We start from the raw sequence: 23,894 nt of genomic DNA on the forward strand, positions 1-23,894 counted from the left end.
AGACATGAACAGTTTTTATATTCACTGTCCTTAAATCTGAGTTGCAAAGTACGGATGTTATGACTTATCTTGACTGTAATGAAGCTTGATAATAAAAAAGAACAGAATTTATTTATTATGAGTGCATAAAATTAGTTGGACAATTTAAGGTACTAGTCAATGAGTAATGCTCCTATACCAGGGGTAAATATTAGTCTGTCTGATAATATTAGTTTCTATTAACAATCTAGAAAAGTTACTTTCATACAGCTCTGGTTTTATGTGCCTTTGTGCCCTCTCAATATCTGGGGAGCCGTGGCACAGGGCAGGGCAGGCACGTATAGTATGTGAATAAATGTAGAACAACTTCCAAAAAAAAGAGGCTTTTCATCCCTATCGATTGGTGAAGAATTCTCTCCTTTGGACTTTTAAGAACATAAATGTAGAAAACAGGAAGCTCAAACTATAATGCTTCACAGAGCTCATCACCAGAATAGGGTTAAAGCCACATAAGCTGAAACTGATAGCTCATTATGGTATTCCACTGTTAGTCTGCACAATGCAGAATTATGTGTTTTCTAATGCTCACCTCTGTTAGATGGATGCCTACTGTTCCCAGCTTTAGCATCCAGCCTCCATGAACCCTTACTGTAGTTATTGCCCTATTTGAAGCCACTTGTTCACCCCCACACCCCGTGGTTCAGATCCCAAGAAGATGGGTCTTTAATCTGCCCGGAGTGCATTTAGATCCGATCCCTGTTCAATCACTCTAAACATTGTTGCCTGGGGAAATACAGGTGAAAATCCCAGTGGTTGGCTGGCAAAGCAATAAAACTGAGCCAACCGTTTTCCTTCTCTGAGGCCTGAGCTTGTAGCAGTATCAACGCAAGTCAGAAGTGAGGCATTGTTGCTCATGATTTACACCAATAGGCTAAAAATAGCAAATTGCTAATATAACAGGCCTGTGCTGTGTTGATGCAGGCAAATAATTGGTTATAAGTCAAGTACTGTATAAAGAGTAGTAAGTTTAAGAAAAGACATCGTAATTTTATCCCTGTAAATAGTATCCAATTCAGGTAGCACATAAGTGTAGTTCTTTATAATGCTTAGAGGAAAGAAAATAATTTTCTCATATTTTCCAAATGACGTGAAACCCCCCTTTCCACCCTTGTCAGTTGTCAGAAAATTACAGGAGGTGCTTTTAAGCTATTAGCATTTTGTAAAATATAGGAAGACACAAAACAGTTTCAACTCTTTCTTTCAGCATCTTCTTGGGTACCGTGTTGAGAGTTGTTTTTAAAGTATTTCTGACTGTCAAAACTTCAGTTTAACATCATTGTTCTCTCTTTTTTATGTCTTTCTAATCTGCCTCCTCATTTAGAGGGATGTGTAGAAATCTCAGGTTGTATGCCTGTCACTTGAAGGCGTAGTGATAATTTTCTGCTAACATTGATGGGCTGTGCATCTGAACTTGGCAAATTTCTCCTGGCTCTGTACAGGATCAGCATGTGCATATGCTTCCACTCTTGTCATTTATCTTTCCAGCTGGTGTAAGAAATGGGTCCACACTGCTATTCCATGCCCACCCACGATCATCTTGACATCAGTTTACCTTGATAAGCATACAGAACACTATCTCTATATTGAATATTTAAGTGATAAATCTAATAGCTGCTTTCAGTTCCCACTTAGGCAAAAGTCTGACTGAAATTCAATACGCTGGCTCTCCAATTCCCCCATCTACCTCTGGGGAGGTAGAGGAGATGTGCCAGTAATTAATAAAAATAATCGGAAAACAAATATTTTTGTTTGTGCTTTGGCAGTATACTGTGTGGGTCAGCCAGCGGGGATCACGTGGGATCCTGCGCAGATGAACCTGAGGCAGTGGAAGGCCAGAAATTCCTCCTCTGCTGAGGCTGTGGGGCTGGCAGACAGAACCCTGTGTCAGCAAAGATGGAAAAGACATAGACACAATGTTTGTAATGTGTTGTCCTGTGTATTTTACTACTTCAAATGCGCTTGGAGTGAAATCTGGATGACTGTATGTCAAAGCTAATAAAAGGGATTCAAGCAATAAACATAGCTGGGCACAGTCTTGTAAAACTGGTCTTTCCTGCCTGCAAACTCCCCATCAGATTTAACTGTGAAAAACCAACTCTTTCAGGCCAACAATTCTGGCCATGGCACTTTCCTGCAAAGATCACTGCAATAATAAAATGGGATTAATTCCCGGTCCTTGTAAAAGAATAATCTTGTAAAAAAAAAAAAAAAAAAAATCCCAGAGAGGGACAGCTGTACAGGGCAGAGAGCTGGGAACAGAAAAGCCAAGCTGAAGGCATTGCCATGGTGCCCTTTGGGGTCTGGTATAGAGTGGTAGGTGTTGCTAACTCCCCTCAGCACTTTACATGTCTACAGAAATCACTGAAAACAAGAACACTCCATTTTCTCTACAAAGATTAGCTTTTCAGTTAGGTATATTACATCACCTATCATTTGATGGGGAATTCATTTCAAACATCGAACGTACTATCAACAAAATACTGTAATTAGATTTAATGGCATACTTCCAAGATTAATAGGTGATCTTCCTCACAGCCTACAATTTTAATTTCCAGTATTTCATTTGTCATACTGCTACTCAGTACAGATTCACCATCCGCAGTGTTTACCTACACTTTGCCTCACTAGTAGTAAAATGTGCTGCCTTTTTCAGGCATAGACAGATGAAAAGACATATTAGTAACAAATCTAGGTTCATGGCATATAATCACAAGATGACAAGACACTTAATGTTATCTATTTATATTATATATAGCAACTTCTGTTACACAAAATCACTTTTCAGTCCCATTTTAGGGGATTACCTAATCCTGTAATTGATTCTGTGTGATGAGTCCCCCTTGTCCTATGGAGACCCGGTGACCTTCAGAACGGGAACAGGCCTGAAAACATTCTATTATTTCACTGTTACTTATGTGTAAATTATAAGATAATGTAGGATGGGAACAGATGATAATTTTATCTTTTTATTTACTTCACTGGGCTCAGACTGTAAGTGTTTTATGTCCTGGCCCAGAAGAAAAATTATTCCCTATCAGTAAGAATGACCAAAGACAAGATTGATGTTTTCTTTAAAGTAAATCAAATATTCCCTTAGAAAATTAGCCAATCATACAGATTCCCAAACAGCTCAGAGCTACAGTAAAGCTACTATCTACTGTAACTGTCACATCTCAAAACTTGTAGTTAAGGGGTGAGGCAATTGCGCGCTGGTTATAAATACCAGCAGATTAGTTTATCTATAGATTAGTATCACATTACTCATTCCAGAGTCCATAAAATCCAACATGAATCAGCTTGGCTTTGTATACCAACAATCACATCCTACACAAAGGTGAGACCACAGGTACCAACTGATGACATTTTATAGTCGTGGAGGTTTTAGTATTACAGAAAAAAAGCAATTAGGCATGTGTGCATGTATAGACTCACACAGATACAGACACACACAAACCTTGCTCCTTCACTGTCCCACCAAATGTAACTCCACAGATTAAGGCCTTAAATAAGACTCTAAGAATGTAATTTAGTACAGTCTGAATCTCCCTTGGGCAAGCCTGAGGTAGCTCCTTGGGCTGTCACAGCCAAGCAGCTGTCCAGCCTAACACTGGCACAGGAGCCAAAAACCTGCCTGATTTGGGTGACAGTAAAACAGTTTTAAAGGATCAGACAGACATTATTCATGGTTGAGGTAGCGAGGGTGCTTAGAAAATAGTTAATACCAGTAATCACTAAGAATAGAAAGGTAAACAAACTGCTTGTAAATTTGTATCTGCTTGAACTCTGAAATAAAGCCTTACCACATTTCTCCAGTGCATTCCTACCCAGCAAGAGGGTAGACTCTCATCCTAGGTTTAAAGAAAGGTGATCAAACTATTTACTTTTACCTCTGTGACACACAGAGAAAGTCCATAGCCCACACACAATCAGTAATGAAAGGAGTTGCTGCCTTTGGCATGTTAACTTGAGTTTCTGTTTAGTGTATGCCCCTTGACATCTCAGTATCTGACTTTAGCCTAGGATATTTTGTTCTTGAGGCATAGGTGAATACCTTTAATTATTTTTTTAACATTTATGGCCTTATCTAATATTACAGTTTGTTTGAAAAAATGACTTCTAGCTTTGTTCCTTCTCAGTGTTCCTTCTTGTGTGGGCTGCAAAACCCTTTCTACCGAGCAGCCCTAACAGAGCTATCCATGAAAGGCTTTTCTTTTCTCTGTTCTGTGCTTTGCATGTTAGTGCAGCAGAAAAATTTCCGCACACAGAAGGTGAGTGACTACAAACGATTGTTATTCTCTATATACCACATTATCAAAACCAAGAGGCAAAAGTGAGTGCAGGTGGCTTTAATCCTTTGGAGTTACTGGTACTCCTTCCCCCCCATCAGCAACTGAAAATGGTGCACCATGTCCGAGAGCCACTGTTGTATTACTGATCCTGGGACACATCTTACCACTTTTCTTTGGTGGGTGCAAGATGACATAGTTTCACCTTTGAGGTAACATTAGGTGACAATGAGATAGGTGGCCCATTTCATCTCCACACTGTTTCGCTGATCACAGTCTGCCAGCTGCTTGTATGACCCTGCGTGTCAGCCCACTAATCTTAAGCAATGCAAAGCTCCACGGAGTCTGGGGAAATACCATTGTCTGTGACAAGTCATGCAGGAAACAGTCATGCAAAGGAGCTGTCAGGGAGGAGGCTTGGTCTAGAAGAGGGGTGTGTGGGGAGTCAAAAGTGTAGAAAGCACTTTGGATCGGAGGCAATATAAATTAGCAGTGGCACCTATTCTATCCCACAAAATCTCCTATTTGCAGCACATACTGGAAGAATTAACATAGCAAAAATATACAACAAAGAAGCAACCAGTGTTCATCAAGTTATTACTAAATCCTCTGGATGGTGCTTGACTTGGAAAAACAGGCTCAGGAAGGAATGCCAACACTATTATCTGACGTGGCTCAAAAAAAGTAAGCCATGACATCTCCATTCTTGGCAAAGCACAGAGACTGCTGCAGGCACTCTATTCCCTCTGCTGCTTGGATTGATGCAGTTGTAGCTGCTGTGTCTGTTAGCTACAGATCTGCTCTTTTCTGTGTCTTTGTGGCTAAGAAGAGGGTGCAAAAAGTGGTTCTCTATCTGGGAAGCAATAGAAGAAAGAGTATTTGTGGCTCCAGCCAAAGTTTTCCAGCTTCTTTTACAGATTTGGCTTTTAATTAGTTGCATAACAAGGTGCCAGGGTTTTAGCAGCCATGTTACAGCAAATAAATTATTTTATAATAAAGTCTCTACTGTCCAGTAGCCAAAGATAACTACAGGTTATTCTCAGCTTTCCTATCAAAAGCTGTTTCAGAGTTGGATATTTTATCTGAGTACTTCAGATGCTGCCTGAATAACTTCCTGTGTTCAGAAGAATCGCAGCGATTGCTTATTTTGTGCATACGTACTTTGCATGCTGGCGGAGAACGCCTGGTTGGTCCTTTCTCTCCCTGTCATCATTAGCCATATATGTGCATCAGGCCAAGAGCTCAACACTAAACCAGAGAGGGATGGAGAGGTCTCTACCTCCTCGTGTGGCCAGTCCATACAGAAACACTCTCCATATGTGGTACAGGGGACCCAGCTGCATGAAGCACAGGCTTAGCTGACACCCTGCCACCTGGCAAGTCCCCCTGCACTGCCCCAGGCTGAGAGTGCACTGCCAGGTAGGAGAGAGCTTTGTCCTGGCAGAGTGATGAAGAAGGGAGTGGAGGTGGGGGAAGACAGCAGAGGCAGAGGGGTGAGAAAGCAGACTGTCCAATGCTCAGCCAGGTGACAGGTGATTTTGAGAGCAGGTCAGAGCCATGGTCAAGCTCGCAATCCCATCACATCACATTGCCAGGACTCAAGCTCAGGTGAGCTTTGGACACATCAGAAGAGGGATGTTAGGCCATACGACTCCTTACTACAGACCCAGGAGATAGCTCTCTGCAAGGTGGATCATCTATCGCTCCTCCCATCAGTAATATCATGGTGCTGATGTCAGGCTGACAATTTAGATTCAAAATCCTTCCTAGAAGGATCAGGATACCACATGTGCATGTGTTCCTGGGGTTGCTGGCCATCTGGGCTGCTCTTAAAGCCATGCGGTTTTACACCCTGCCCACGTTTCAGGGATCCTGTATCCAGAATGCCACCAGGGAGAACTGCATGCATTAACTTACTCTCTGATCTACACCCCTCCATGGACTTTCAACAGAGCCAAAGTCTATCTTTTCCCTAGGATCTTCAAAACCCTCTCAAAAAGACCTGATGACAGAAAGCCTGTTGATTTTTGTTGGGACTGCATGAAGATCCCTCTTTTCTCTCAGTTGGCAAAGGAAAAAAATGTGAACTATATTTTTCAAATGTCATCCTGGGGAACCAACCCTCAAACCCTTCCTCAGAAATAAAATGTCCTGGCAGGATTACCATGTAATATCCATTGCAGCAGTGGAAAATATAAAAGGATCATGGTTTCAAATGAAACAAAAAAGCACCCTTTCTTGTCTCAAAAGCAATACACTCTTCCTCTTCTTCCTTTTCCTTTCTCACCTGCAAATTGCCATGCAGTTTGGTAAAGTGGGATTAAGTAGCCACAATAAACATACCCATGCGAGGCCAGCGAGTGCAAATGGAAGCAATTGCTTTACTTTTTAGCCCAAACCTTCTGTTACTGTAGCAAATGAGATTTTTTTGCAGCTGACTAACAGAAGCTGATTTAGGCCCTTTGCACATGCTGCCAGCAAGTGTTCCCACTCCAAAAATAGCCTATTGAAGAAAGAAGTGTCAGTTGCTGTCTTCAACAGGCTGCTTTCTAAACCCATTGTTAGAAGGCACCTACTTCAAATGAAACCTGGCATGTCACCACGTCGGTGGGCAAAGTGCCATTCTAACAGATGGGCAGTGGGTAGGCAGTGCCAGTGATTCAGTCTGTATATCAACGTTGAGTAACAAGGTTGTATTCCCACCTGAGAACGTCAAAGCCTATAGCTGTGCTCTGCCATAACCTGTATACTTACAAGCATTGCTGCCCAGCCACATCTATAGAGTATTTAAAACATTTCTATTTGATTTTGAGCCCATACTGCTCTGCTTGACTGGGCACCAGGTTTAAGTTTTGGATGGGTAAGCCTGGCCTGCCATGCTCTGCAATGAAGGTGTGGGCAAGACCACGTGAGTTGTGCTTGTCTTTCAGTGCCCTTCTCCCGACTGTGGCATTTCCCAGCAAATATGTGGGAAAACACTTCAGGATGCTGTAGTCATGGCAAAAACCTCCAGAAACACCTCAAGAGCTGTGGGAACAGTGAGAAACCACAACGTAGGTATCTGACTTGGGCTGTAGGACTCAGTGCTCAGGTCCCCCTACATTTAATACAAACATATGCCCAGATACCAGGTGGTAAGAGCAGTCCTGCTCTCATTTTGTGCTAGTCTCACAAATCCCCACACTCTCAAGTGCATCACAAGAGCATCAGGCCTTGATGAACTGGGATTCATATGCCACAGCCTCATGAGACTAACATGACAATGAAATCTCCACCTTTCAATGCATCTTGTGCAAAAAAAGCTTCAGCTTTCTAGCGAAATGCCAGCCTGTGTGTGGAGACTTTATCTAGGTTCTTCTGTAGTACCTATTTGTATTAAATGTGTTACAGAGAGTCTGAAATTAATGCATGCAAACTATATCTGCATCTTTTCAAAATCCCCTCTTATATGTCCCATGAAGCTATTAGTTTAGCTATCACTAGGTATTAAAATTTAAAAGGGTCACTAAATGCATACTGCTAGAAGGAAACAACATTAGTTACACATTACCAGAACAAAACTAAATTAAGAAACAGCTCATTTCCTTTGTACCATCAATATTTTACTCAGCCATAGCCTGGATGCTTGTACTCACAAAAAGGAATTAATCATTCATGTGCTAATGTACATCCATTATTTTTAAATCATCACTTAAGTAATCATTTTTCTGTGTGCTCAGATGTGTGATGCCTGCTTATGAAAGTGCAGGAAAAATCAATACAAATTAAATAAAATTTAAAAGGTGAATATCTGTGAAGCAGATGCAAAGAGTCCTTCATGCAGTAAAATTGTAATCAAATTTCTGTAAAACTCTGTTAGTGAGTCACAATTTGAAAAAGATACTGGTCTAACGCTAAACTTATTTATATGCCATGCTACCTTCTTTATTTTGGTACAAGCATGCACAAGGCAGTTCATCACAGATTCAGTCTTAAAACCTGCATAAAACTGAAACAACAAAAGCTTTACTGCCATTTAATTTGGTACTGCCATTTTCCAACAGTTTATTTACCAAGAATTGCAGTGCTCATATCACAACATCGTCTGTGTCTGCACATCTGGGAGGTTCCCAAAACCTTCACAAAGTGAGGTGCAGGAAGCTTCGTGGAAATGCTTCCACCTGTGGCCTGCGCAGTGCTCCCTGCTTGCACTGCATGTTGCACACCAAGTGTAGGAAACGAGGCACCATGGCTGAGCAAAACCAAAATTTTCTTCTCCTGCAAAGTGTCACACAGCCTTTAATGTCTACCCAGTACAGATCACAATAATAAAAGTCTCATTTCCCCTCCTCCCTGAAATGGACTAACTGTATGTCCTGGGATGAATTTGCTGCTGCCTTGGGCTTGTCATTTGCACCCATGGAAAGTGCTTCCAAATCAAGAGCCCTGCTTTACTCAGATATAAGTTACAGCTACTTTACTCAGACATAAATGTCTATCTAAGGTGCAAAGTAGTGAAGAACAGCAGTTAGTGCTGGCTGCATATAAGAAAAGTTAAGATGGTCCTACTAGATTGGAGCCCACAGTCCCATGGAAATTAAATCATCTTTTGCTGAAAGTATGATTGCTTCTTTCGGACTATCATATCAGTGAAAGAATATGGCAAAGCTGTTAGATCCCTGCACGTACAGTGAACTTCACAGAAGAGCAGCATAATACTTGAAGCAGAATTTGCTGTAGTAGTCCTGTAGGTTTTTTCTTCTATTGCTTCACTAATTTTATGGTGATGTATTTTGATGACAATTTAAGAGAGCTCTATGTTTATGAGGCAATAACAAAATCTTCTGCAAAATAAATTCCAAGGCCAAGTTGTCTATTAATATATGGTACGGCTTCTTGTGAATTAATAGAGATAAGCTGGAACAATGCTCAGGAAAAAGCAAGAGAGAGTGTGTACCTTGACTTCAAGATGGGAGGACTTGGGTTCCTTTTTCAGCTAAGACCTGACATTCTTAGTCTGTGAACTGGAGAAAATGATCCAGCAGGCAATACTTCCATTTTGCAGCAGCTTCTCAGGCTTAGTAGTGGGTTCCCACTCAGCTCTGCACCAAAAGCAATACTTTTGGATATTTCATTTTGAATAAAGGACTTCTTTTTCTTTTTTCTTCCTCTCTTTCCCTTCTTTCTTGAGCCAAATCTTTTCCAGCTGAAATTTTGGTGAAAACCAGCACATGTCTGTGAACTGTTTCTCCCTCACCGAGACATCGTATTTCCAGCCGGCTCATCTGCAAATGTTGCTGAGTAGATGGCAAAAAAAAGCACAGAGGTATAATCAGCTTACTGTTAATGGATAATAGAAGCACCATGAACTGACTGTGATTCAGAGATGTATCGTGAATGACTGTATTTTAGACTGCAAGGAACTGAGAATTTAACTTTTCTTTTGGAGAAGTACCTGGTGAAGCTGGGTTTGGCCACAGTTTAGGGACTCCCTAAGGAGCACGCAGGAGTTCAGTACATGCTGTGTAGGCACCAAACCAAGCACACAATTTACATCCCCTGGCAATGCAAAGCAACCAGTTACTACAGTCCAGCACACAGATATGAGTCCATAACCTTAGAGAATTGGATTGGATCAGTTTATTTAATTTCAGCCTAATTAAGTGACAATGCATGGTCACAAGCAGTATACAAGGCAAAAAACAGTTGCCAGATGAAGCATCGACCAGGTCTGAAAGCCACTGTCAGTTAAGTGTGCAGGACAAGCACTCCTACAATTACCCAGACAGTTAAATAAATATGGATGATAAAGCTCTTCCCACTGTTATCAAATTCAGCTGTCCTCAAGGCCTACAGCAAGAGGGAGGAAGGCGACTGAGAGGGCAATTTGCTTCTCAACCTCAGTGAGTGCCATCTGGGTGGGTGGAGGAAGGGCCCTCTTCTAAAGGAGATAGATTTGAGTTACTGGAGGTGACACAGGTTCTTTGCATGAGCTGTCTGCATGAAGCTACCTGACTGCTTACGATTAAAGTTGCTGTTTATAAGAATGTAAAGTTTGACCTATAATAATTCCTTTTTCTGGGGTGCCTAAAGGACTAAGTGGGTCTTTTCCACATTCAGAAGCTGCAGGTTGGCTGGGGATCACTTCAGAGGAGACATTCAGCTTTCCCTGTGCCTATGAGCCTCCACAGCTCCCTATGCAGACGAGAATCCTTGCAGAGAAACCAGAGTGGGAGCTCGCACAGATGTAGAGAATTGCCCCAAACCTATGTATATGCATCCACTGTCTCAAAACACACACACATGTGCCTTTTTTGCCTTTGCTCAAATTTAGCAAAGTGTAAGTGTCCTGAAATGCACTTCATATGATGTGAAGGATAAAAATGTCTCTGTCTTGCTTGTGCCAGTTTATTGCTAATGCAGGCAGGTGATTCATCAATGGATGAAATGAGATTTTCAAGTTGTTTTAAAATGATGAGGTAGTTTTCAGAGCTCACGCAGTTTGTGACTAGATACATGATTTATGAATATATTTGTCAAATAATGTATTTGACAAGTTTTAAAAACATTTCTGGCTAATTGCTTTTATTACTCATCAATCCTGAAAGGGGAATAGCAAGATAAGATTGTATTTTACGATTTGTTTTTTTCTAGTCTCTCTCTTGTCATAGGCCAGTGAAAGGGGTGGCAATGTAAACACTGGATCCATGTCTCCCCATGATTCTTCCTTGGTTTATTGTTGATTTTCTTTGTTCAAGCTAGACTCAACCTTGCAAGTGAAACTAGACAGGAGATTGGCCAGTTTCAAACTTCAGTTTACAGTTTCATAATTGACTGGTGCAATTATGATTGCTTTCAGCACAGTATGACTTTTTTTTACAGTGCTTTGTTTTTTTTGTTTTGATTTCACTCTAAACCATGCCTATGTTTCCATCCATTCCTTACTGGGTCCCATTCAGAAATATCATTTTCAGGACGACATTTTCCTATAAAAGCTTGATTGAAAGATGGATTCAGGGCTCAGACACATGCTCACTTAACAAAGCAGATGCAGCAGTTTCCTCAAGCTGTTTGTTACCACCTGCTTGTCAGACGCTGTGTCCCGCTAAGGAGTGGATGGAGCAGACCGTGTGAGCGTCCAGTAGCTGCTTCAGTGCAAAGTCCTGTGGCTTAGTTAAATTCCCTGGACACGTTCCCTTCCATCTGCAGATGGCTAAGCCTCAAACATGCATTTAAGGCCCACTGTCATAGGCTGGAATTATTAATGATCTGAGCAGTTTTCCTGATTGAGACCAGAGTTTCCAGTCCTGTAATGAGATACACCAGAGGATTTCCAAACCTGTCCCAGGCAGCCGCTGGGGTTCTGCTTGGGCAGAGGAGTCTGCCAGCACCAGTGCTGGTGGAGGACCAGGTGCTCAGGCTGAGCACACGCATCCCTTCCTGCGTGCTGATGCTCATTACCAGGCCCAGCTGCTTTTTACCACCCCTCTGCCAACCATCGCTGCCCCATAACTCTGTTGGCAGAATAGATCACGTGCCTCTTCCCTGTGCTCTCTAGGCAAAATCAGGCAGCTGGCTTAACCACCTGCTTAAACTATTTAAATCTAATGTAGTTTTAAATCCATGACAGCCTAGAGGAAAAACAGGGAGAAGTCTTGGAGACCATTCTGCTGAATAAATGCGGGGAAATTTCTGACACTGGACTGGTAACTGGGGAGAGTAAAGCAGTGATGTCTTAAACCAAAGTAATGGTTTCTTAACTGATACTGTGGGTTCACTGCCACTTCTCTGGGACTACCGAGGGCTGGGGGGGAGAGAGAGAGAGGTTACACTCAGATGTAAATCTCTGCAAGATCAGCATGTATACACCCTTCACAAACCTGCTCATGCAGTCTGCATATAAGCCACCAAGGAGCTGTTGATTCAGGTTTTTCTTAATAACACAAATACAGTTTTTGGAACTTAATGCAGTCTGCTAAACTATCTTTTATTAAAGAATAAACCTGAACAACATAGAAGGCATAGCACCAGCCGGTGCTGTGAAGGCAGACTATTATACTGAGAGCAAGACTATTATACATTATACTGTGCATATATACATTGAACAAACTTAGTTTCTGAGAATGTGTCTTACTCGGGCCCAGCCCTGCAAACGCACTTCACCAGGCTTATTGGCATGGGAAGAAGTTACTGCCTGAGCTAGTCCTTACAGATAAGAGCCACCCATCTGTAAGAGGTGTTTTCTTACCACTCTTTCTTAGCATTGAAAATCCATTGCTAAGACACAAAATTCAACAGTGAGCTTTATTTCATTTGTGGCATGGTATGTTTTTTTTCTTTTATATACATTTAAAAGTTATCTTTGTCTTCAGCAGAGGGTGATAAACTGTAGTATTGTCACCCAAACAGCTCAGAAATGCCAGCTACAGCAAGCAGGGTGAGCAGAGGCACTTCAGAAACTAATGACAGTGGAGAGATCTGCATATTCATAGCAGGAGGGAGACAGAGCTGCATACACAAACTAAGCAACTGCCACCAATGGGTGAGCTGATTACTGTTTATCTGCAGGGGGAGAGAAATGAATTCTAACTGGCTAAGACACTTTTGTTATCGTGAAATACATATTTGGCTACAGCAAACGGCTTCAAATCAGAAAAATGACATTTTTGTACTGGCTGTTTATAAACAGGATGTAGTTAGTGTAAGGCACCCACAGCTGCAGTAGCTGCAGATTTTCAAGGCCAGACTCAAATGTATCATACTTTATCATTAGTTTTCATATTTGCTATACTCAAGGCCGTACAGTGTTTTACAGGGAACCCAAGAAAATAACTTGACTGATTGGTTGGCACTCAATATTGTATGACAGTTCATTGTTTTCAAGAGAGTTTGTACCTTCACCTGAAACTTTAATCACAGCATCACAGGCCCAGTCCTGTTTTTGATAAAGTCAATGTCAATGTCCTCAGCTTTGATAAGTGCACAACTGGGTCTGTGCTCAATAAAATTGAAAACTGGGAAACCTCTTCAATATTAAGAGTAAGTTTAGCTGAGATGAGGGTCAGAACTTCAGGGCCTGTTGCTGACTGCCCGTCCCCAAGGGGATGGCAGGTGGAAATGGACAAGGAGAGGGGTAGCAGTAAGATGATGGGGCAGCATCAGACGTACAGCTTTCTAGGAAGACGGATGCAGCTTTAGTCCACAACTCACCAATCACATATCTTCCTGACACTTACGATAAAATTGGTGGGAGTGGTTTGAGAAAATCACAGAGAAAAGCTATCTTTTGGGTAATTGTGCTACACTACTTCTTGTTTCTTACAAGAAAAACATTCTGGAGATAAGAGCAGCTTTCTAAGGAAAAAAAAGGAAGATATGTGGGACTATGTGAATACAGTATAAGGACACAGTAGTTAACACATACGTTTTACTGATGAGACCACATCTGGAGTGCTGTATCCAGTGCTGGGGTCCCCATTACAAGGAAGACATAGACATACTGGGCTGAGTCCAGTGAAGGAGCAAGAAGTTGATTAAGGTCTCAGAGCATCTTCCAGACAAGAAGAAAGCTGGGCTTGTTCAGCCTGGAGAAGAGAAGGTTCAGGCGTACCTTACCAGCGTGTGTAAATTACCTGATGGGGGGGATGTAAAGAAAACAGAGCGAGACTCTTCTCACCAGTGCCCAAGGAAAAGAGGCAATGGGCACAAATAGAAATTCCATTTAAACATAAGGAAAAAGCTTTTTTTTTTTTTTTTTTACTGTGAGTATGGTCAAACACTGGAACAGCTGGCCCGAGAGGTTGTGGAGTCTCCATTCTTGGAGATGCTCAAAACCCAACTGGACACAGTCCTTTGGCAGCCTGTTCTGGCTGATCCAGCTCTGAGCAGTGGGGTTGGACCAGATGATGTCCAGAGGTGTCTTCTAACCTCAGCTATTCTGTGTGATTCTATGATTATTTTATATAAGGAGCAACTGGGAAACATCAGCTTGTTTATTATTTATAAAACTTTGTCAGAGGCATTTATGGCTAAGGAATATTATTGTTGCAAGTTGACATCATGTGGACTGGTACCGACTGATAGGTGTCCGCATCTTATCGTGACTCAGGAACTACAGTACTGAGATCTGTAAGCAGTTGACAGAAGTTGTGCTCCAAACTGGTATACATGGAGTTTGCTTTTCACTCCAGTAATAACTAATGCAACTTATCATCTGCCAGCAAAACACATTCCTTTGACGCCAACAGAAAATTGCAGTGAGTGGGCCACCATCTTCATCATTCTTCAACTTCCCCTCTGTGGACAATGCTGGGAAGTCCAGATTTTCTTGGGTTTTTTTCCCCACATGGTAGTACTAATAAGTTTCGAAACAAAAGAACAATTTGTTACTTTAGAATTAGCACCATGACTGCTCTTTGTAAGGAAATAAGGTCATTCTGCTCTAATGAAATTGCTGAGCTGAATGCACAGTTTGAAGTTCATGACCCATTGAAATGATGATTTATGGACCTTTCTTGCAAATTACCTGTGTTAACATCATACATAATATATTTCTATCACTAGACCTTTGAAAGAAGTTTTCTTTTGCAAGATTCTTCTCTTGTTTGTTGTGGACACTTGTGTTCCCTCAATACTGTCCCATAGGAGGGTTTAAATTTTACAGTGCACTAGAAACCTCTTAAGTTTCTGCTTTCAGATAAAAGCTTGGCGGCGTCCAGGCTCAGTCCACTTGGGTGAATGTTACAGTGGAAAGCCTTTTTTCTGTACTACCACCAATCTACATATGTTCTCAGCTCTGGGAAGACAGTTCACATTGTCAAGATCTGCACTGCGATGTGACAGAGAAAGAGGTAAGAAGAAAACCAGCAAGAATTATCAGTATGGCCGAGGAAGCTGCAATGTGATGATATTTGCTCCCACAACATCTCCCCTTGTTTCTTTGTCTGTGCTCAATGTTAAACTTGTTACGTGAGAAGATAAGAAAAATCCACTGTGGGATCAAAGAATTAGGGAGAGATCACGGTGGATCAAGAAGCATTTTGCTTATGTAGGATTATAATATGAAAGGCAAAAATAAGTATGTGGAACAAAAATTGCTGGGGAATGGGAATAGTGTGGTGTGGATTTCCCTCTGTTGCATTTCCACTGAATTTCATTCACTGAAAATGCTCAATATATGGCAAATATTTGGAAGATGAGTGCCAGTGCAGTATTTTGTATATTCTGTGGATGGAAGTGTGCTGGGAATCTGGTCAGCAGTGTAATTGTTTATATTCATTATAAACAATCTGTGTTATTTGGCAACAAACCCTGCCTTTCTGAGTTGACTCTCGTTCTTGCTGCTGAGATAGTTCCATCAGCTGGTTGTAATTTTACTTTGGGGGCATACAAACGTATGCTGTATTTCTTCCAAATTATCTGTGGGAGAAACATGAAGAATACACTAAAGGCCGCTTACTCTTGTGGGACCTCTTTAGGCCCTCTTTCAATAGTCTTTAAGGGCCATAAGAGGATGCAGAATAAGTTTAGTTTGTGTGTGCCTTGTAGCACTGTTATATACCTCTGCATCTTCTTTCCTGGTTTTAATCCCCAACTACTTTCATCTTAAACAGTAATAGCACATAAAATAATGAAGAGAATGGCTATTGAAGGTAAAATGGGGCATGGGATGGGGGGAAAAGATCTTGCTGTGAAAAAGTTAAACCCTTATTTGGCTTTAAAGATGAAGCAAATAGTATAGAAGCCATTTTCTGAGCCCTCTACACAAAGCTGAGTTTATCCCAGATGTGTAAGCATGGTTTTTGCAAGATGGGACCTTGCATTTGTCCTAGCTACCCTGCACCTGAAGGACCTACTTGTGCTCCTGCCTAGTACAAGGGGACCATAAAAGATTTTCCATCTATCAGATATTTGGGAGATTCCAAATGATCCTCTACTGTATAAGGAGGAACTACATCTGCCTTTTTTTTTGCCTACAAGAGCAGAGAAAAGGCCTGACAATGAATTAATTAGCCAGTAAGCCTCATGGTTAGGATCTTCCACCTCGTAGTCTCAAGCCTGCCTAGAATAGGTCAAAGCAAGGACTCAAAACCTGAACTTTTACATCCTACATATGTGTTCTAACTACTAGGAACTGGTCACTCAAAAGGGGGATTTCTGTGTCACTCCTGAGCTGTTCCAATTTGTAGGAATAATTAAATATCCATTAAACTTCATGAGAGATGGATTCTACAGTCCAGCAAGTTTGAGCATTCACCTTCAGTGTCACTGATGCAGGTTTGACTCTCTGCTCCAATGACTCCTCAGAGTGAACAGGCATGGCTGAATTGCTGGACTGGGATTGCTTTTGCTTGACTGACATTTTCCAGAAAAAAAAAAAGAAACCGTAAACCAAACTGTTTGTTGAAAGAGGCCTGACCAGCTCTGCATGAGCCCTTCCACTTCCCTGCTACTTCTCTGACCACAGACCTGATCATGCTCAAGCAAAAATATTTTAAGACCATGTCTCAGCCAGCAGTGTTTTAGAAGAGCATTTCATCAGCATGAACAGTTTTACTTCCTCTCTCATGCTGACACTCTCCACTGTAGGGAAACGTGTTTGTGCTCACACCTGTGCTTAGAGATCACAACTGCACAAGAACATGAAAGAATTTTTCCGCATACAGTAGGTGCTTTAAAAAATTTCCAATAATTTTCTGTTTTCCTGGCCTTCTTCCCTTGTCTACTTTTGCTAAGCCTATGCTTGTCATGCGTGTAGGCTTCAAAGTGAGAAAGACATTTATCCTGAAAGCAGCTGTTTCTACTATGGGAAAGCACATTCACTTTGGCTGTGATCTTCCTCCAGGAAGGTGAGGCTCTGCTCAAAGCTTGCACCCAGGCTATCCGGGCTCCACTGAGTTTGACCCAAGGACAGAATCTAGCTCCTTGTAATCTCTGATGCTAGAGGCTGAGGTTTAGCTCTCCTTTAGCAAGTTTGGCTCATTCTAAATTTTGATCAAGCGACTTTCATTTGTTCAGTACTTGAAGAGCAGGATTTATTTACTGAGGATTTAAATTTCTCTAAAGTAGAGAGAAACCAAATAGCACTGCTCTTTAAGCATGCCTCCACATTTAGAAAGCATTGGGTTACACTTTCCATTTGAAGCTTTTCTTCTTAAAAAATAATTCAGACATCCCTCCTGAGACTTTCCTGGCACTGCCCCCTCCTTGTAACCCAATCCACCTCTGCCCAAGAGCACAGCTCGCTACTTGCCAGGTGTGCTGGCATGTTTGTCACATAAAAGAGTTAAGGCATAACTGTTGGCAACGTGAGCTCTGAAAAGGTATTCAAAGAGAGCTTTATATATTTTTAAGTATGAGGCATGTACCGTTTTGCTAATGGGATTCACCATCTGTATTTTACTGTAAATGCACCTTTTCCTCTAACAGCTGTGAATGAGAAATTATTTTTATTGACTTTTTGGATGGCTTTTGATTAGAGATAGTTCTCTTCCCACAGGCATCCTCTGACATCCTTCCTTTACCTGAGTGCTATCAGAACTAGTAGGAGGTAGCCACCATTTCTATTTGAATGAATTCTCTTGTTATTATAGTGTCAGACACTCAGCATTGTCTGACCCTGCAATCTAGAGACCCAGAGTTTTTGCACTCCTGGGAAATACTTCTGAAAAATAGTGATAACTAAGATAATAATAATTCTCAGCACTCCTGTAAAGCTTTTAATCCACTGATCTCAAACCAGATACCGGCACTTACTACTAGAGGAAAGCTAAATATGTGGCATGAGGGATCCTATCATTTGAAGGAGGAAGCCTGCAGAACACTGTGCACTGGGCCATTATAAAGGACAATGGTCGATTGTATTGGGTAATACACTGATCTTGCTGCACTTAATGGCAAAATGACTTCAGTGGAGCCATAAACACAAGAAAGTGTTGTGAAAAATATCGTCATGGTCTCTGTATTCAAAATATGCCTTTTGTAGCAAAGCACAGCAAAGTGTAATGCAGATGTTTGCGTATTTGTTGCATATCTTGCATGTCAGACTTACTGTTTTTGACTATTTGGCTTCTTTGTCTATCTAATTTATTTCAAATTTGAATATTCATCAATACAATCTAGTAAAGAAAGTGCAATACTGCAAAAATACCTGCAAATATTGTCATTATTTCAAATGGATTTACTCTTACACCATATTTTTTTGGTTTACATTTCATAGAAATTCAAGGCATCTCATTTTTTTGGCACCAGCATTCATGGTAAATAGCCTTCAAAGTGTCATTGAAGAGATTTTGGTGAAGAAAAAATTTACATTTGCATGTCTACATGCTGATGTTTGCTCTGGAAAAGGCAAACACATCCAACTAGGAGGGAGACAGATAATCATGTACCTATATGACAAACTACAGCTAATCAATGCTACATGACTAACAAGTACCTTATAGCCTGAAAGACAAATTACAATCAATCCAAACTGCTAAGAATTGGAAAAAAAAAAATCCTATTTCTAAAATAGGTTTGAATAGCAAACACTTTTGAAGCAGCTGTGATCTGCTTATGGATTTTCTACAAGCAGAAGGAAAAACTAAATTTCCCTGATAAATGACTTATTGTTAATTATTCACTGAGTCCCATTCTCCCACCTACTTTAATGAACTGTAATATAGTGAATCTTAATACCCAATATAATGAAAGTAAATTTTCACCCTCAGTGCAGTGTGAATGGCACAATCGCTTTATTCTTTTATCCACAAAGTGTCAGTCATTCATTTCAATTCTGGATCATTCAATAGAACTAAGATGTGCAGTGAATGGGATTCCAGTCATGTCATCCAGTTAGAGCAAAGTGATTCTCAATAGCACTTGACGACACACTGCTGGATTGGCTCAGTGCATTAAAACAAACCAAATTATTCTGGTTTTATGTACATATTGGTACTTGTTGACATACTAGTAAATTGTTTTAATAGCCTGTACTTATGAAGGTGTATATCTTTGTAGTTAAATTCCAATACATTGTAAAGCATACTTTACCTAGAAAATATTACTCTCTCAGGAAAACTGTAACCACAAAGTTTAGACTCAAAAAATACAGTAATGCTAACTGCTTTATCCGATCTCTGAATAGCTGTCATAAGCTAGATGTGCGTGAGTGAATCAGAAGCGAGTAGCCCAAGATGCAGCTTTGGAGCTAGGGGAGGATAGTGCGCTGTCAGTTACAGCCCAATTAAAGGGTATTCTACTTAGCTATTTGTGGCCATAACTGCAGCTTTGATGGAAACAAAACCAAGATTTTTTTTTACTTAATCCTCAAAAATAATTTCCTTTAAGCAGTCTTTAGACCAGATTCATATCTTATGTCAGACAAAGGAGATGATGAATACTTCCCTCAGTTAATACCACTTTCATGCGAAGGGTGTGCATTGGCCTAGCAAAGCAATAAATAAATCCACAATGATGAATACTGGCACTCTTTACTCCCTATTCCTGCTTCTACTTTCAGCTCCATGCTGCCATGCGAACTCAGATGTACAGAAAATATTCCTAGTATGTGTCCTGTTTATGAAGATTGACCAGTTTCCTCCAACTTGTGGTGGTCCTTAAAGTCCAGGAGGAAATAATTCACCTCACTAACCTTTAAGGACTTCAGTGCACAGATGAGTTGCTGATGTTTTTAATTGGTTCAGCTGTACAAGTTTGATGTGGTTTGCTACGCTTGCTGCTTTTGTTATGAAACATCAAAACACCCAGGAAATCTTATTTTAATGCATGTCCAACCTCTCATCTACCCACGCAGCTATTACTGGATTGTGGTTTTCAAAATTTGATCAGAGGGGGGTTTTCCAATTACCAGATGAATTAAGATTCATTCCTTTAGTCCAGAGACTGAGGGACAACACACAGCTGATGCCAGACAGAAACTTTGCCTGGCACAAGTGTATCTCACTGATGTAACTATTCTTTGTCTGATTGCGTTCACAACCCCCTCTCTGTAGGACTTGGTGTCATCTCTCAAAATAGCTGAACCTTTGCCACTCAAGCATGTGATCTGACTCCTTTCTGAGCAGAGATAATTCCTAAAAGCCCTAGAAAATTGGTGTCTTCAATTTGAATACATTCAGCATTAGAAATAGATGAGCTACATCTACTTTGGGAGGGAGAGAAGGGGATAGGGTGATGGGGCATTCCAAGAGTAGGAGTGGGTCATTTAAGGGTTCCTTTATTTTAATATTGCATAGTTTCTAGCAGGAGAACCACAATCATGCTGCAAACCTGCCTCCAGGGGAGCCAGATCTGAAAATCTTACAGGAAGGATCTGCAGGGTGAAGTTATTCTCAAAATTACTAATTTTAGCTGCTAGTCCATTGGTGTGTTTTATTCTACAACATTGGTTGGGAATCACTGTATGTTCAGGGAAGAACTATAGAGCTACCAATGGTTTGTATTTTACAAACACTGATCAAATGTGATATTAAATAGGCAATGCAGATTTCTTAATGGCATGGCTGTCCACTTTGCCCTACTCACCTGAATGTCTGTCTCCTTAGCAGAACTTTTGACAAATGGCAGAATTCTTAGTAAATGCATGCTTTTGGTTGATTCCATCTGAACACTGAAGTTTTTTTTATATGCGAATATATAAAGAGAGTAACAAATCTCAGAACAGTATGAGGCAGTAGAAATAAAACAATCACACAAATACTCTGGAACTGCCAGGACAGTGGAATCTGGAGATCTGAGGTGGTTTGCAAAACACCCACAAATGAAACCTGATATATTGGTTACAGTCCCTCATGTGATGGGCATTCTCCTTCAAGGATGCATTATAACATATCCTCGAACTGCTAATGGTGTATCCTCAAAGTGCAATGCTTCACTTTCTGCACAGAAACTATTCATTGGCTTCTAAAGTGCTAAAACTCTCTGTGAAGATGCACTATAACCATTAACAGCACAAAGGGAAAATGTGATTTATTTACATTTCAACCACTGATTAAACAATAGTATCTAATACAACAATCTTAACTAGACTAGGGAAAGGGTAGGGGATGTGGACTTCTGCATATAGAATGTAGAAATAAAAAGCCCTTTTGCTTGAATTTTTCATTATAGGAACTTGATAGACAAGTAAAAATTACAGTGGCAGAAGTGCAATGGATAGGTTCTCTCCTGCAAGAAAGAAGCCAGACCATACACAGTTTCTCTTGTACTAAGAAAGTACAGATTATTAGGCATATGCAGTTCTTGTATGTGTGAGATAAAGTGGATACATGCATTAGTATATTCCACTTGCTGTAGAATATAATACAGTTGTGGCAGGAATATTATTACAATTTTTTTTCTTTTACAGTAACTGTTATGTTTTAGAGTACTTAGTCTTTGAAGAGTGCCTGAAAGATTTGGCTTTGTCCTTATTTCTATTTCTCAAGGATCAGAACTTGTTCCCATTAAAATCCGTATATTTTGATTTCGACTTCAGTGGTATCAGGGTGCAGTCTCAGCACAATCTGCTTGTAGAATACTGTATTTATCCATTTTTTTGCAATTCAGTAAATACTATTGATCTCCTCTGCATAAAGTATGTGGTCAGCTAAAGGGTGCTCATCTCCATTAGAAATGAGCATGTTTTATTGGCTAAACTGTTTAAAGGGTAATATATCAAATATGCCAAAAGTATATTTAGCAATACCAGAGATTTTACAAATTTTAGTCTTAGTTTCTCCATTTTTTTAAATAGCACATATATACTGGAACAGTAGCAATCCCAACATCAACTACTGCATACCAAGCTACTCCCACTTGAATAAAGTGATATACTCCCACTTGAATAAAGTGATGAAAGGGAGGAAGCTGAGGGAAAAGGGACTAACGCAGTTTGGCACAGGGAGAATCACACATCCTTAGCATGTCTCTGGTCTGTTCACTTAGACATGGACATGTTTCCATTTCTGGTTCAGGAGGTAATGGCTTACTCTGATCAGCCAGCTGAGCTTATTCAACAGTCACTCACCTCCCACCTCTAACCCTTCAAGTCAGCACATTTTGCATGGCGAGGATTTGCTTTGGCTGAAATGAAGGAGGGAGGCATTGCCACAGCAGTTCAGCTGGCAGCCTGGAGTGAACAGTAACTTCTTGCAGGCAGGCTGTAACAAACCGCTGGAGGCAGTAGAGAATGTGTGCCCAGAACCGAGATTTTTTAAAAATTGGGATGGAAAAAACCAAACTAAATGCAAAAACCCCATTCCTTTTCCATATTTTCATATTAAAAAGTCCAATCCAAAGTTCATTAAAGTAAATAGCTTCAGTAATCATTGAATCAGGCAGTCTTCATATCCACGGCTGAATTACAATCCAGTATTAAAGATTTCTGGAGTGGAACCAACCCCAAACCTCTGGCCTGCTGCTAATAACACAGCATCAGGCTGCCTGAAAATATTATTCCATCCTTCTGCCACATACAAATGATAAAACAAAGAAGCTGTTCATGTGAAAACAAAGCCTAGGAGCAACCTGCTTGTTGCATCCATTTCTTTTGTTTGTTTTTGGTGTTGGTTTTTTTTTTGTTTTGATGTTCACAAAAGCTGTTACAAATTATTTGGGTCTTAAACTTCTCTTGGCTGCGTACAGGCAGCTCCCAGTGATGTCAGGAGAAATTAGTCACTCTTCACATGAATAATAAAGACAAATGATGTAATTCATCTCACCTAACTGCAGCGATAGGCATTTGGACTAATACATTCAGTTGAAGGAATTTTACAGACATATAGGTCCCAGTCTTTCTGGCTGAAGAGATGAGTGCCCTCAGCCCATACCACTGGTCATTACCTTCTCTCTCGTGGAGGTTACTGCTCCCTCAGGCTGGCCAGCTGAGCTACACGTGGGAGCACCCCCAAATTTATGCCAATCAAATGGAACCAGGTTAGCTTGAAAAGTTTCATATTAGAAGGTATCAGCCTCTTTCTGCTGCAGACGGAAAAAGGCTACGAAAAAGAAGATACTATAGGAGACTGAACTGTTACAGGTCATATTGAAATATGGCATTGCTCTTCTTGCTAAATTACGTACAAAACCTCACTGATGATTTTAATTTCCTTAACATCACTGTGAACAGGAAGAAAGCTGTCTTATCTGTGTGGTCAGCATAAATACTAGTTTTCCTTTTTTTCTTCATTTTTATAATTAGTGTCTTTTTACGATCCATTAATTCTAACTTGTGAATTTTATACTGTAAACTCCACAAAAACAATAGTTGCTTTCTATTGCATTCACTAAAGCAGAGCTGCTTAGAATGGCAGATGGAGAGTTTAACGAAGAGAAAAAGGATGTGAAAAAAATGTGGCTTCTCACTTATTTCAGCTCAAGCCCTTCCCAGGCAGAAAATGGAGAACTGGGCACTTTTTGTGGACAGCTTTAGTTGCATGACAAGAAGAATGTAATCAGTCTCTGCTGTATGCATTGTTCCTATGAAAATTTGCAACATCCATTGTTGCAAAAATGTAGGGATTATTTAAAACCATTATCATTTATCGCAAATATTTAGGTAACAGTTTCATAAAGCAAAATGAAGTACATCTATGTGCTGAGCTGCTG

At 40.5% G+C, this 23,894-nt stretch overlaps 1 protein-coding gene across 1 annotated transcript in view; it reads right to left on the reverse strand.

The window, feature by feature from the left end:
• The window catches only part of SEMA6D (semaphorin 6D), a 140,972-nt gene that overhangs the window by 35,349 nt on the left and 81,729 nt on the right, over positions 1-23,894 (reverse strand). The window lies entirely within an intron of this gene.

This window comes from Buteo buteo, chromosome 13 (assembly GCF_964188355.1).
Source record: "Buteo buteo chromosome 13, bButBut1.hap1.1, whole genome shotgun sequence".
NCBI classification, from domain to species: domain Eukaryota; kingdom Metazoa; phylum Chordata; class Aves; order Accipitriformes; family Accipitridae; genus Buteo; species Buteo buteo.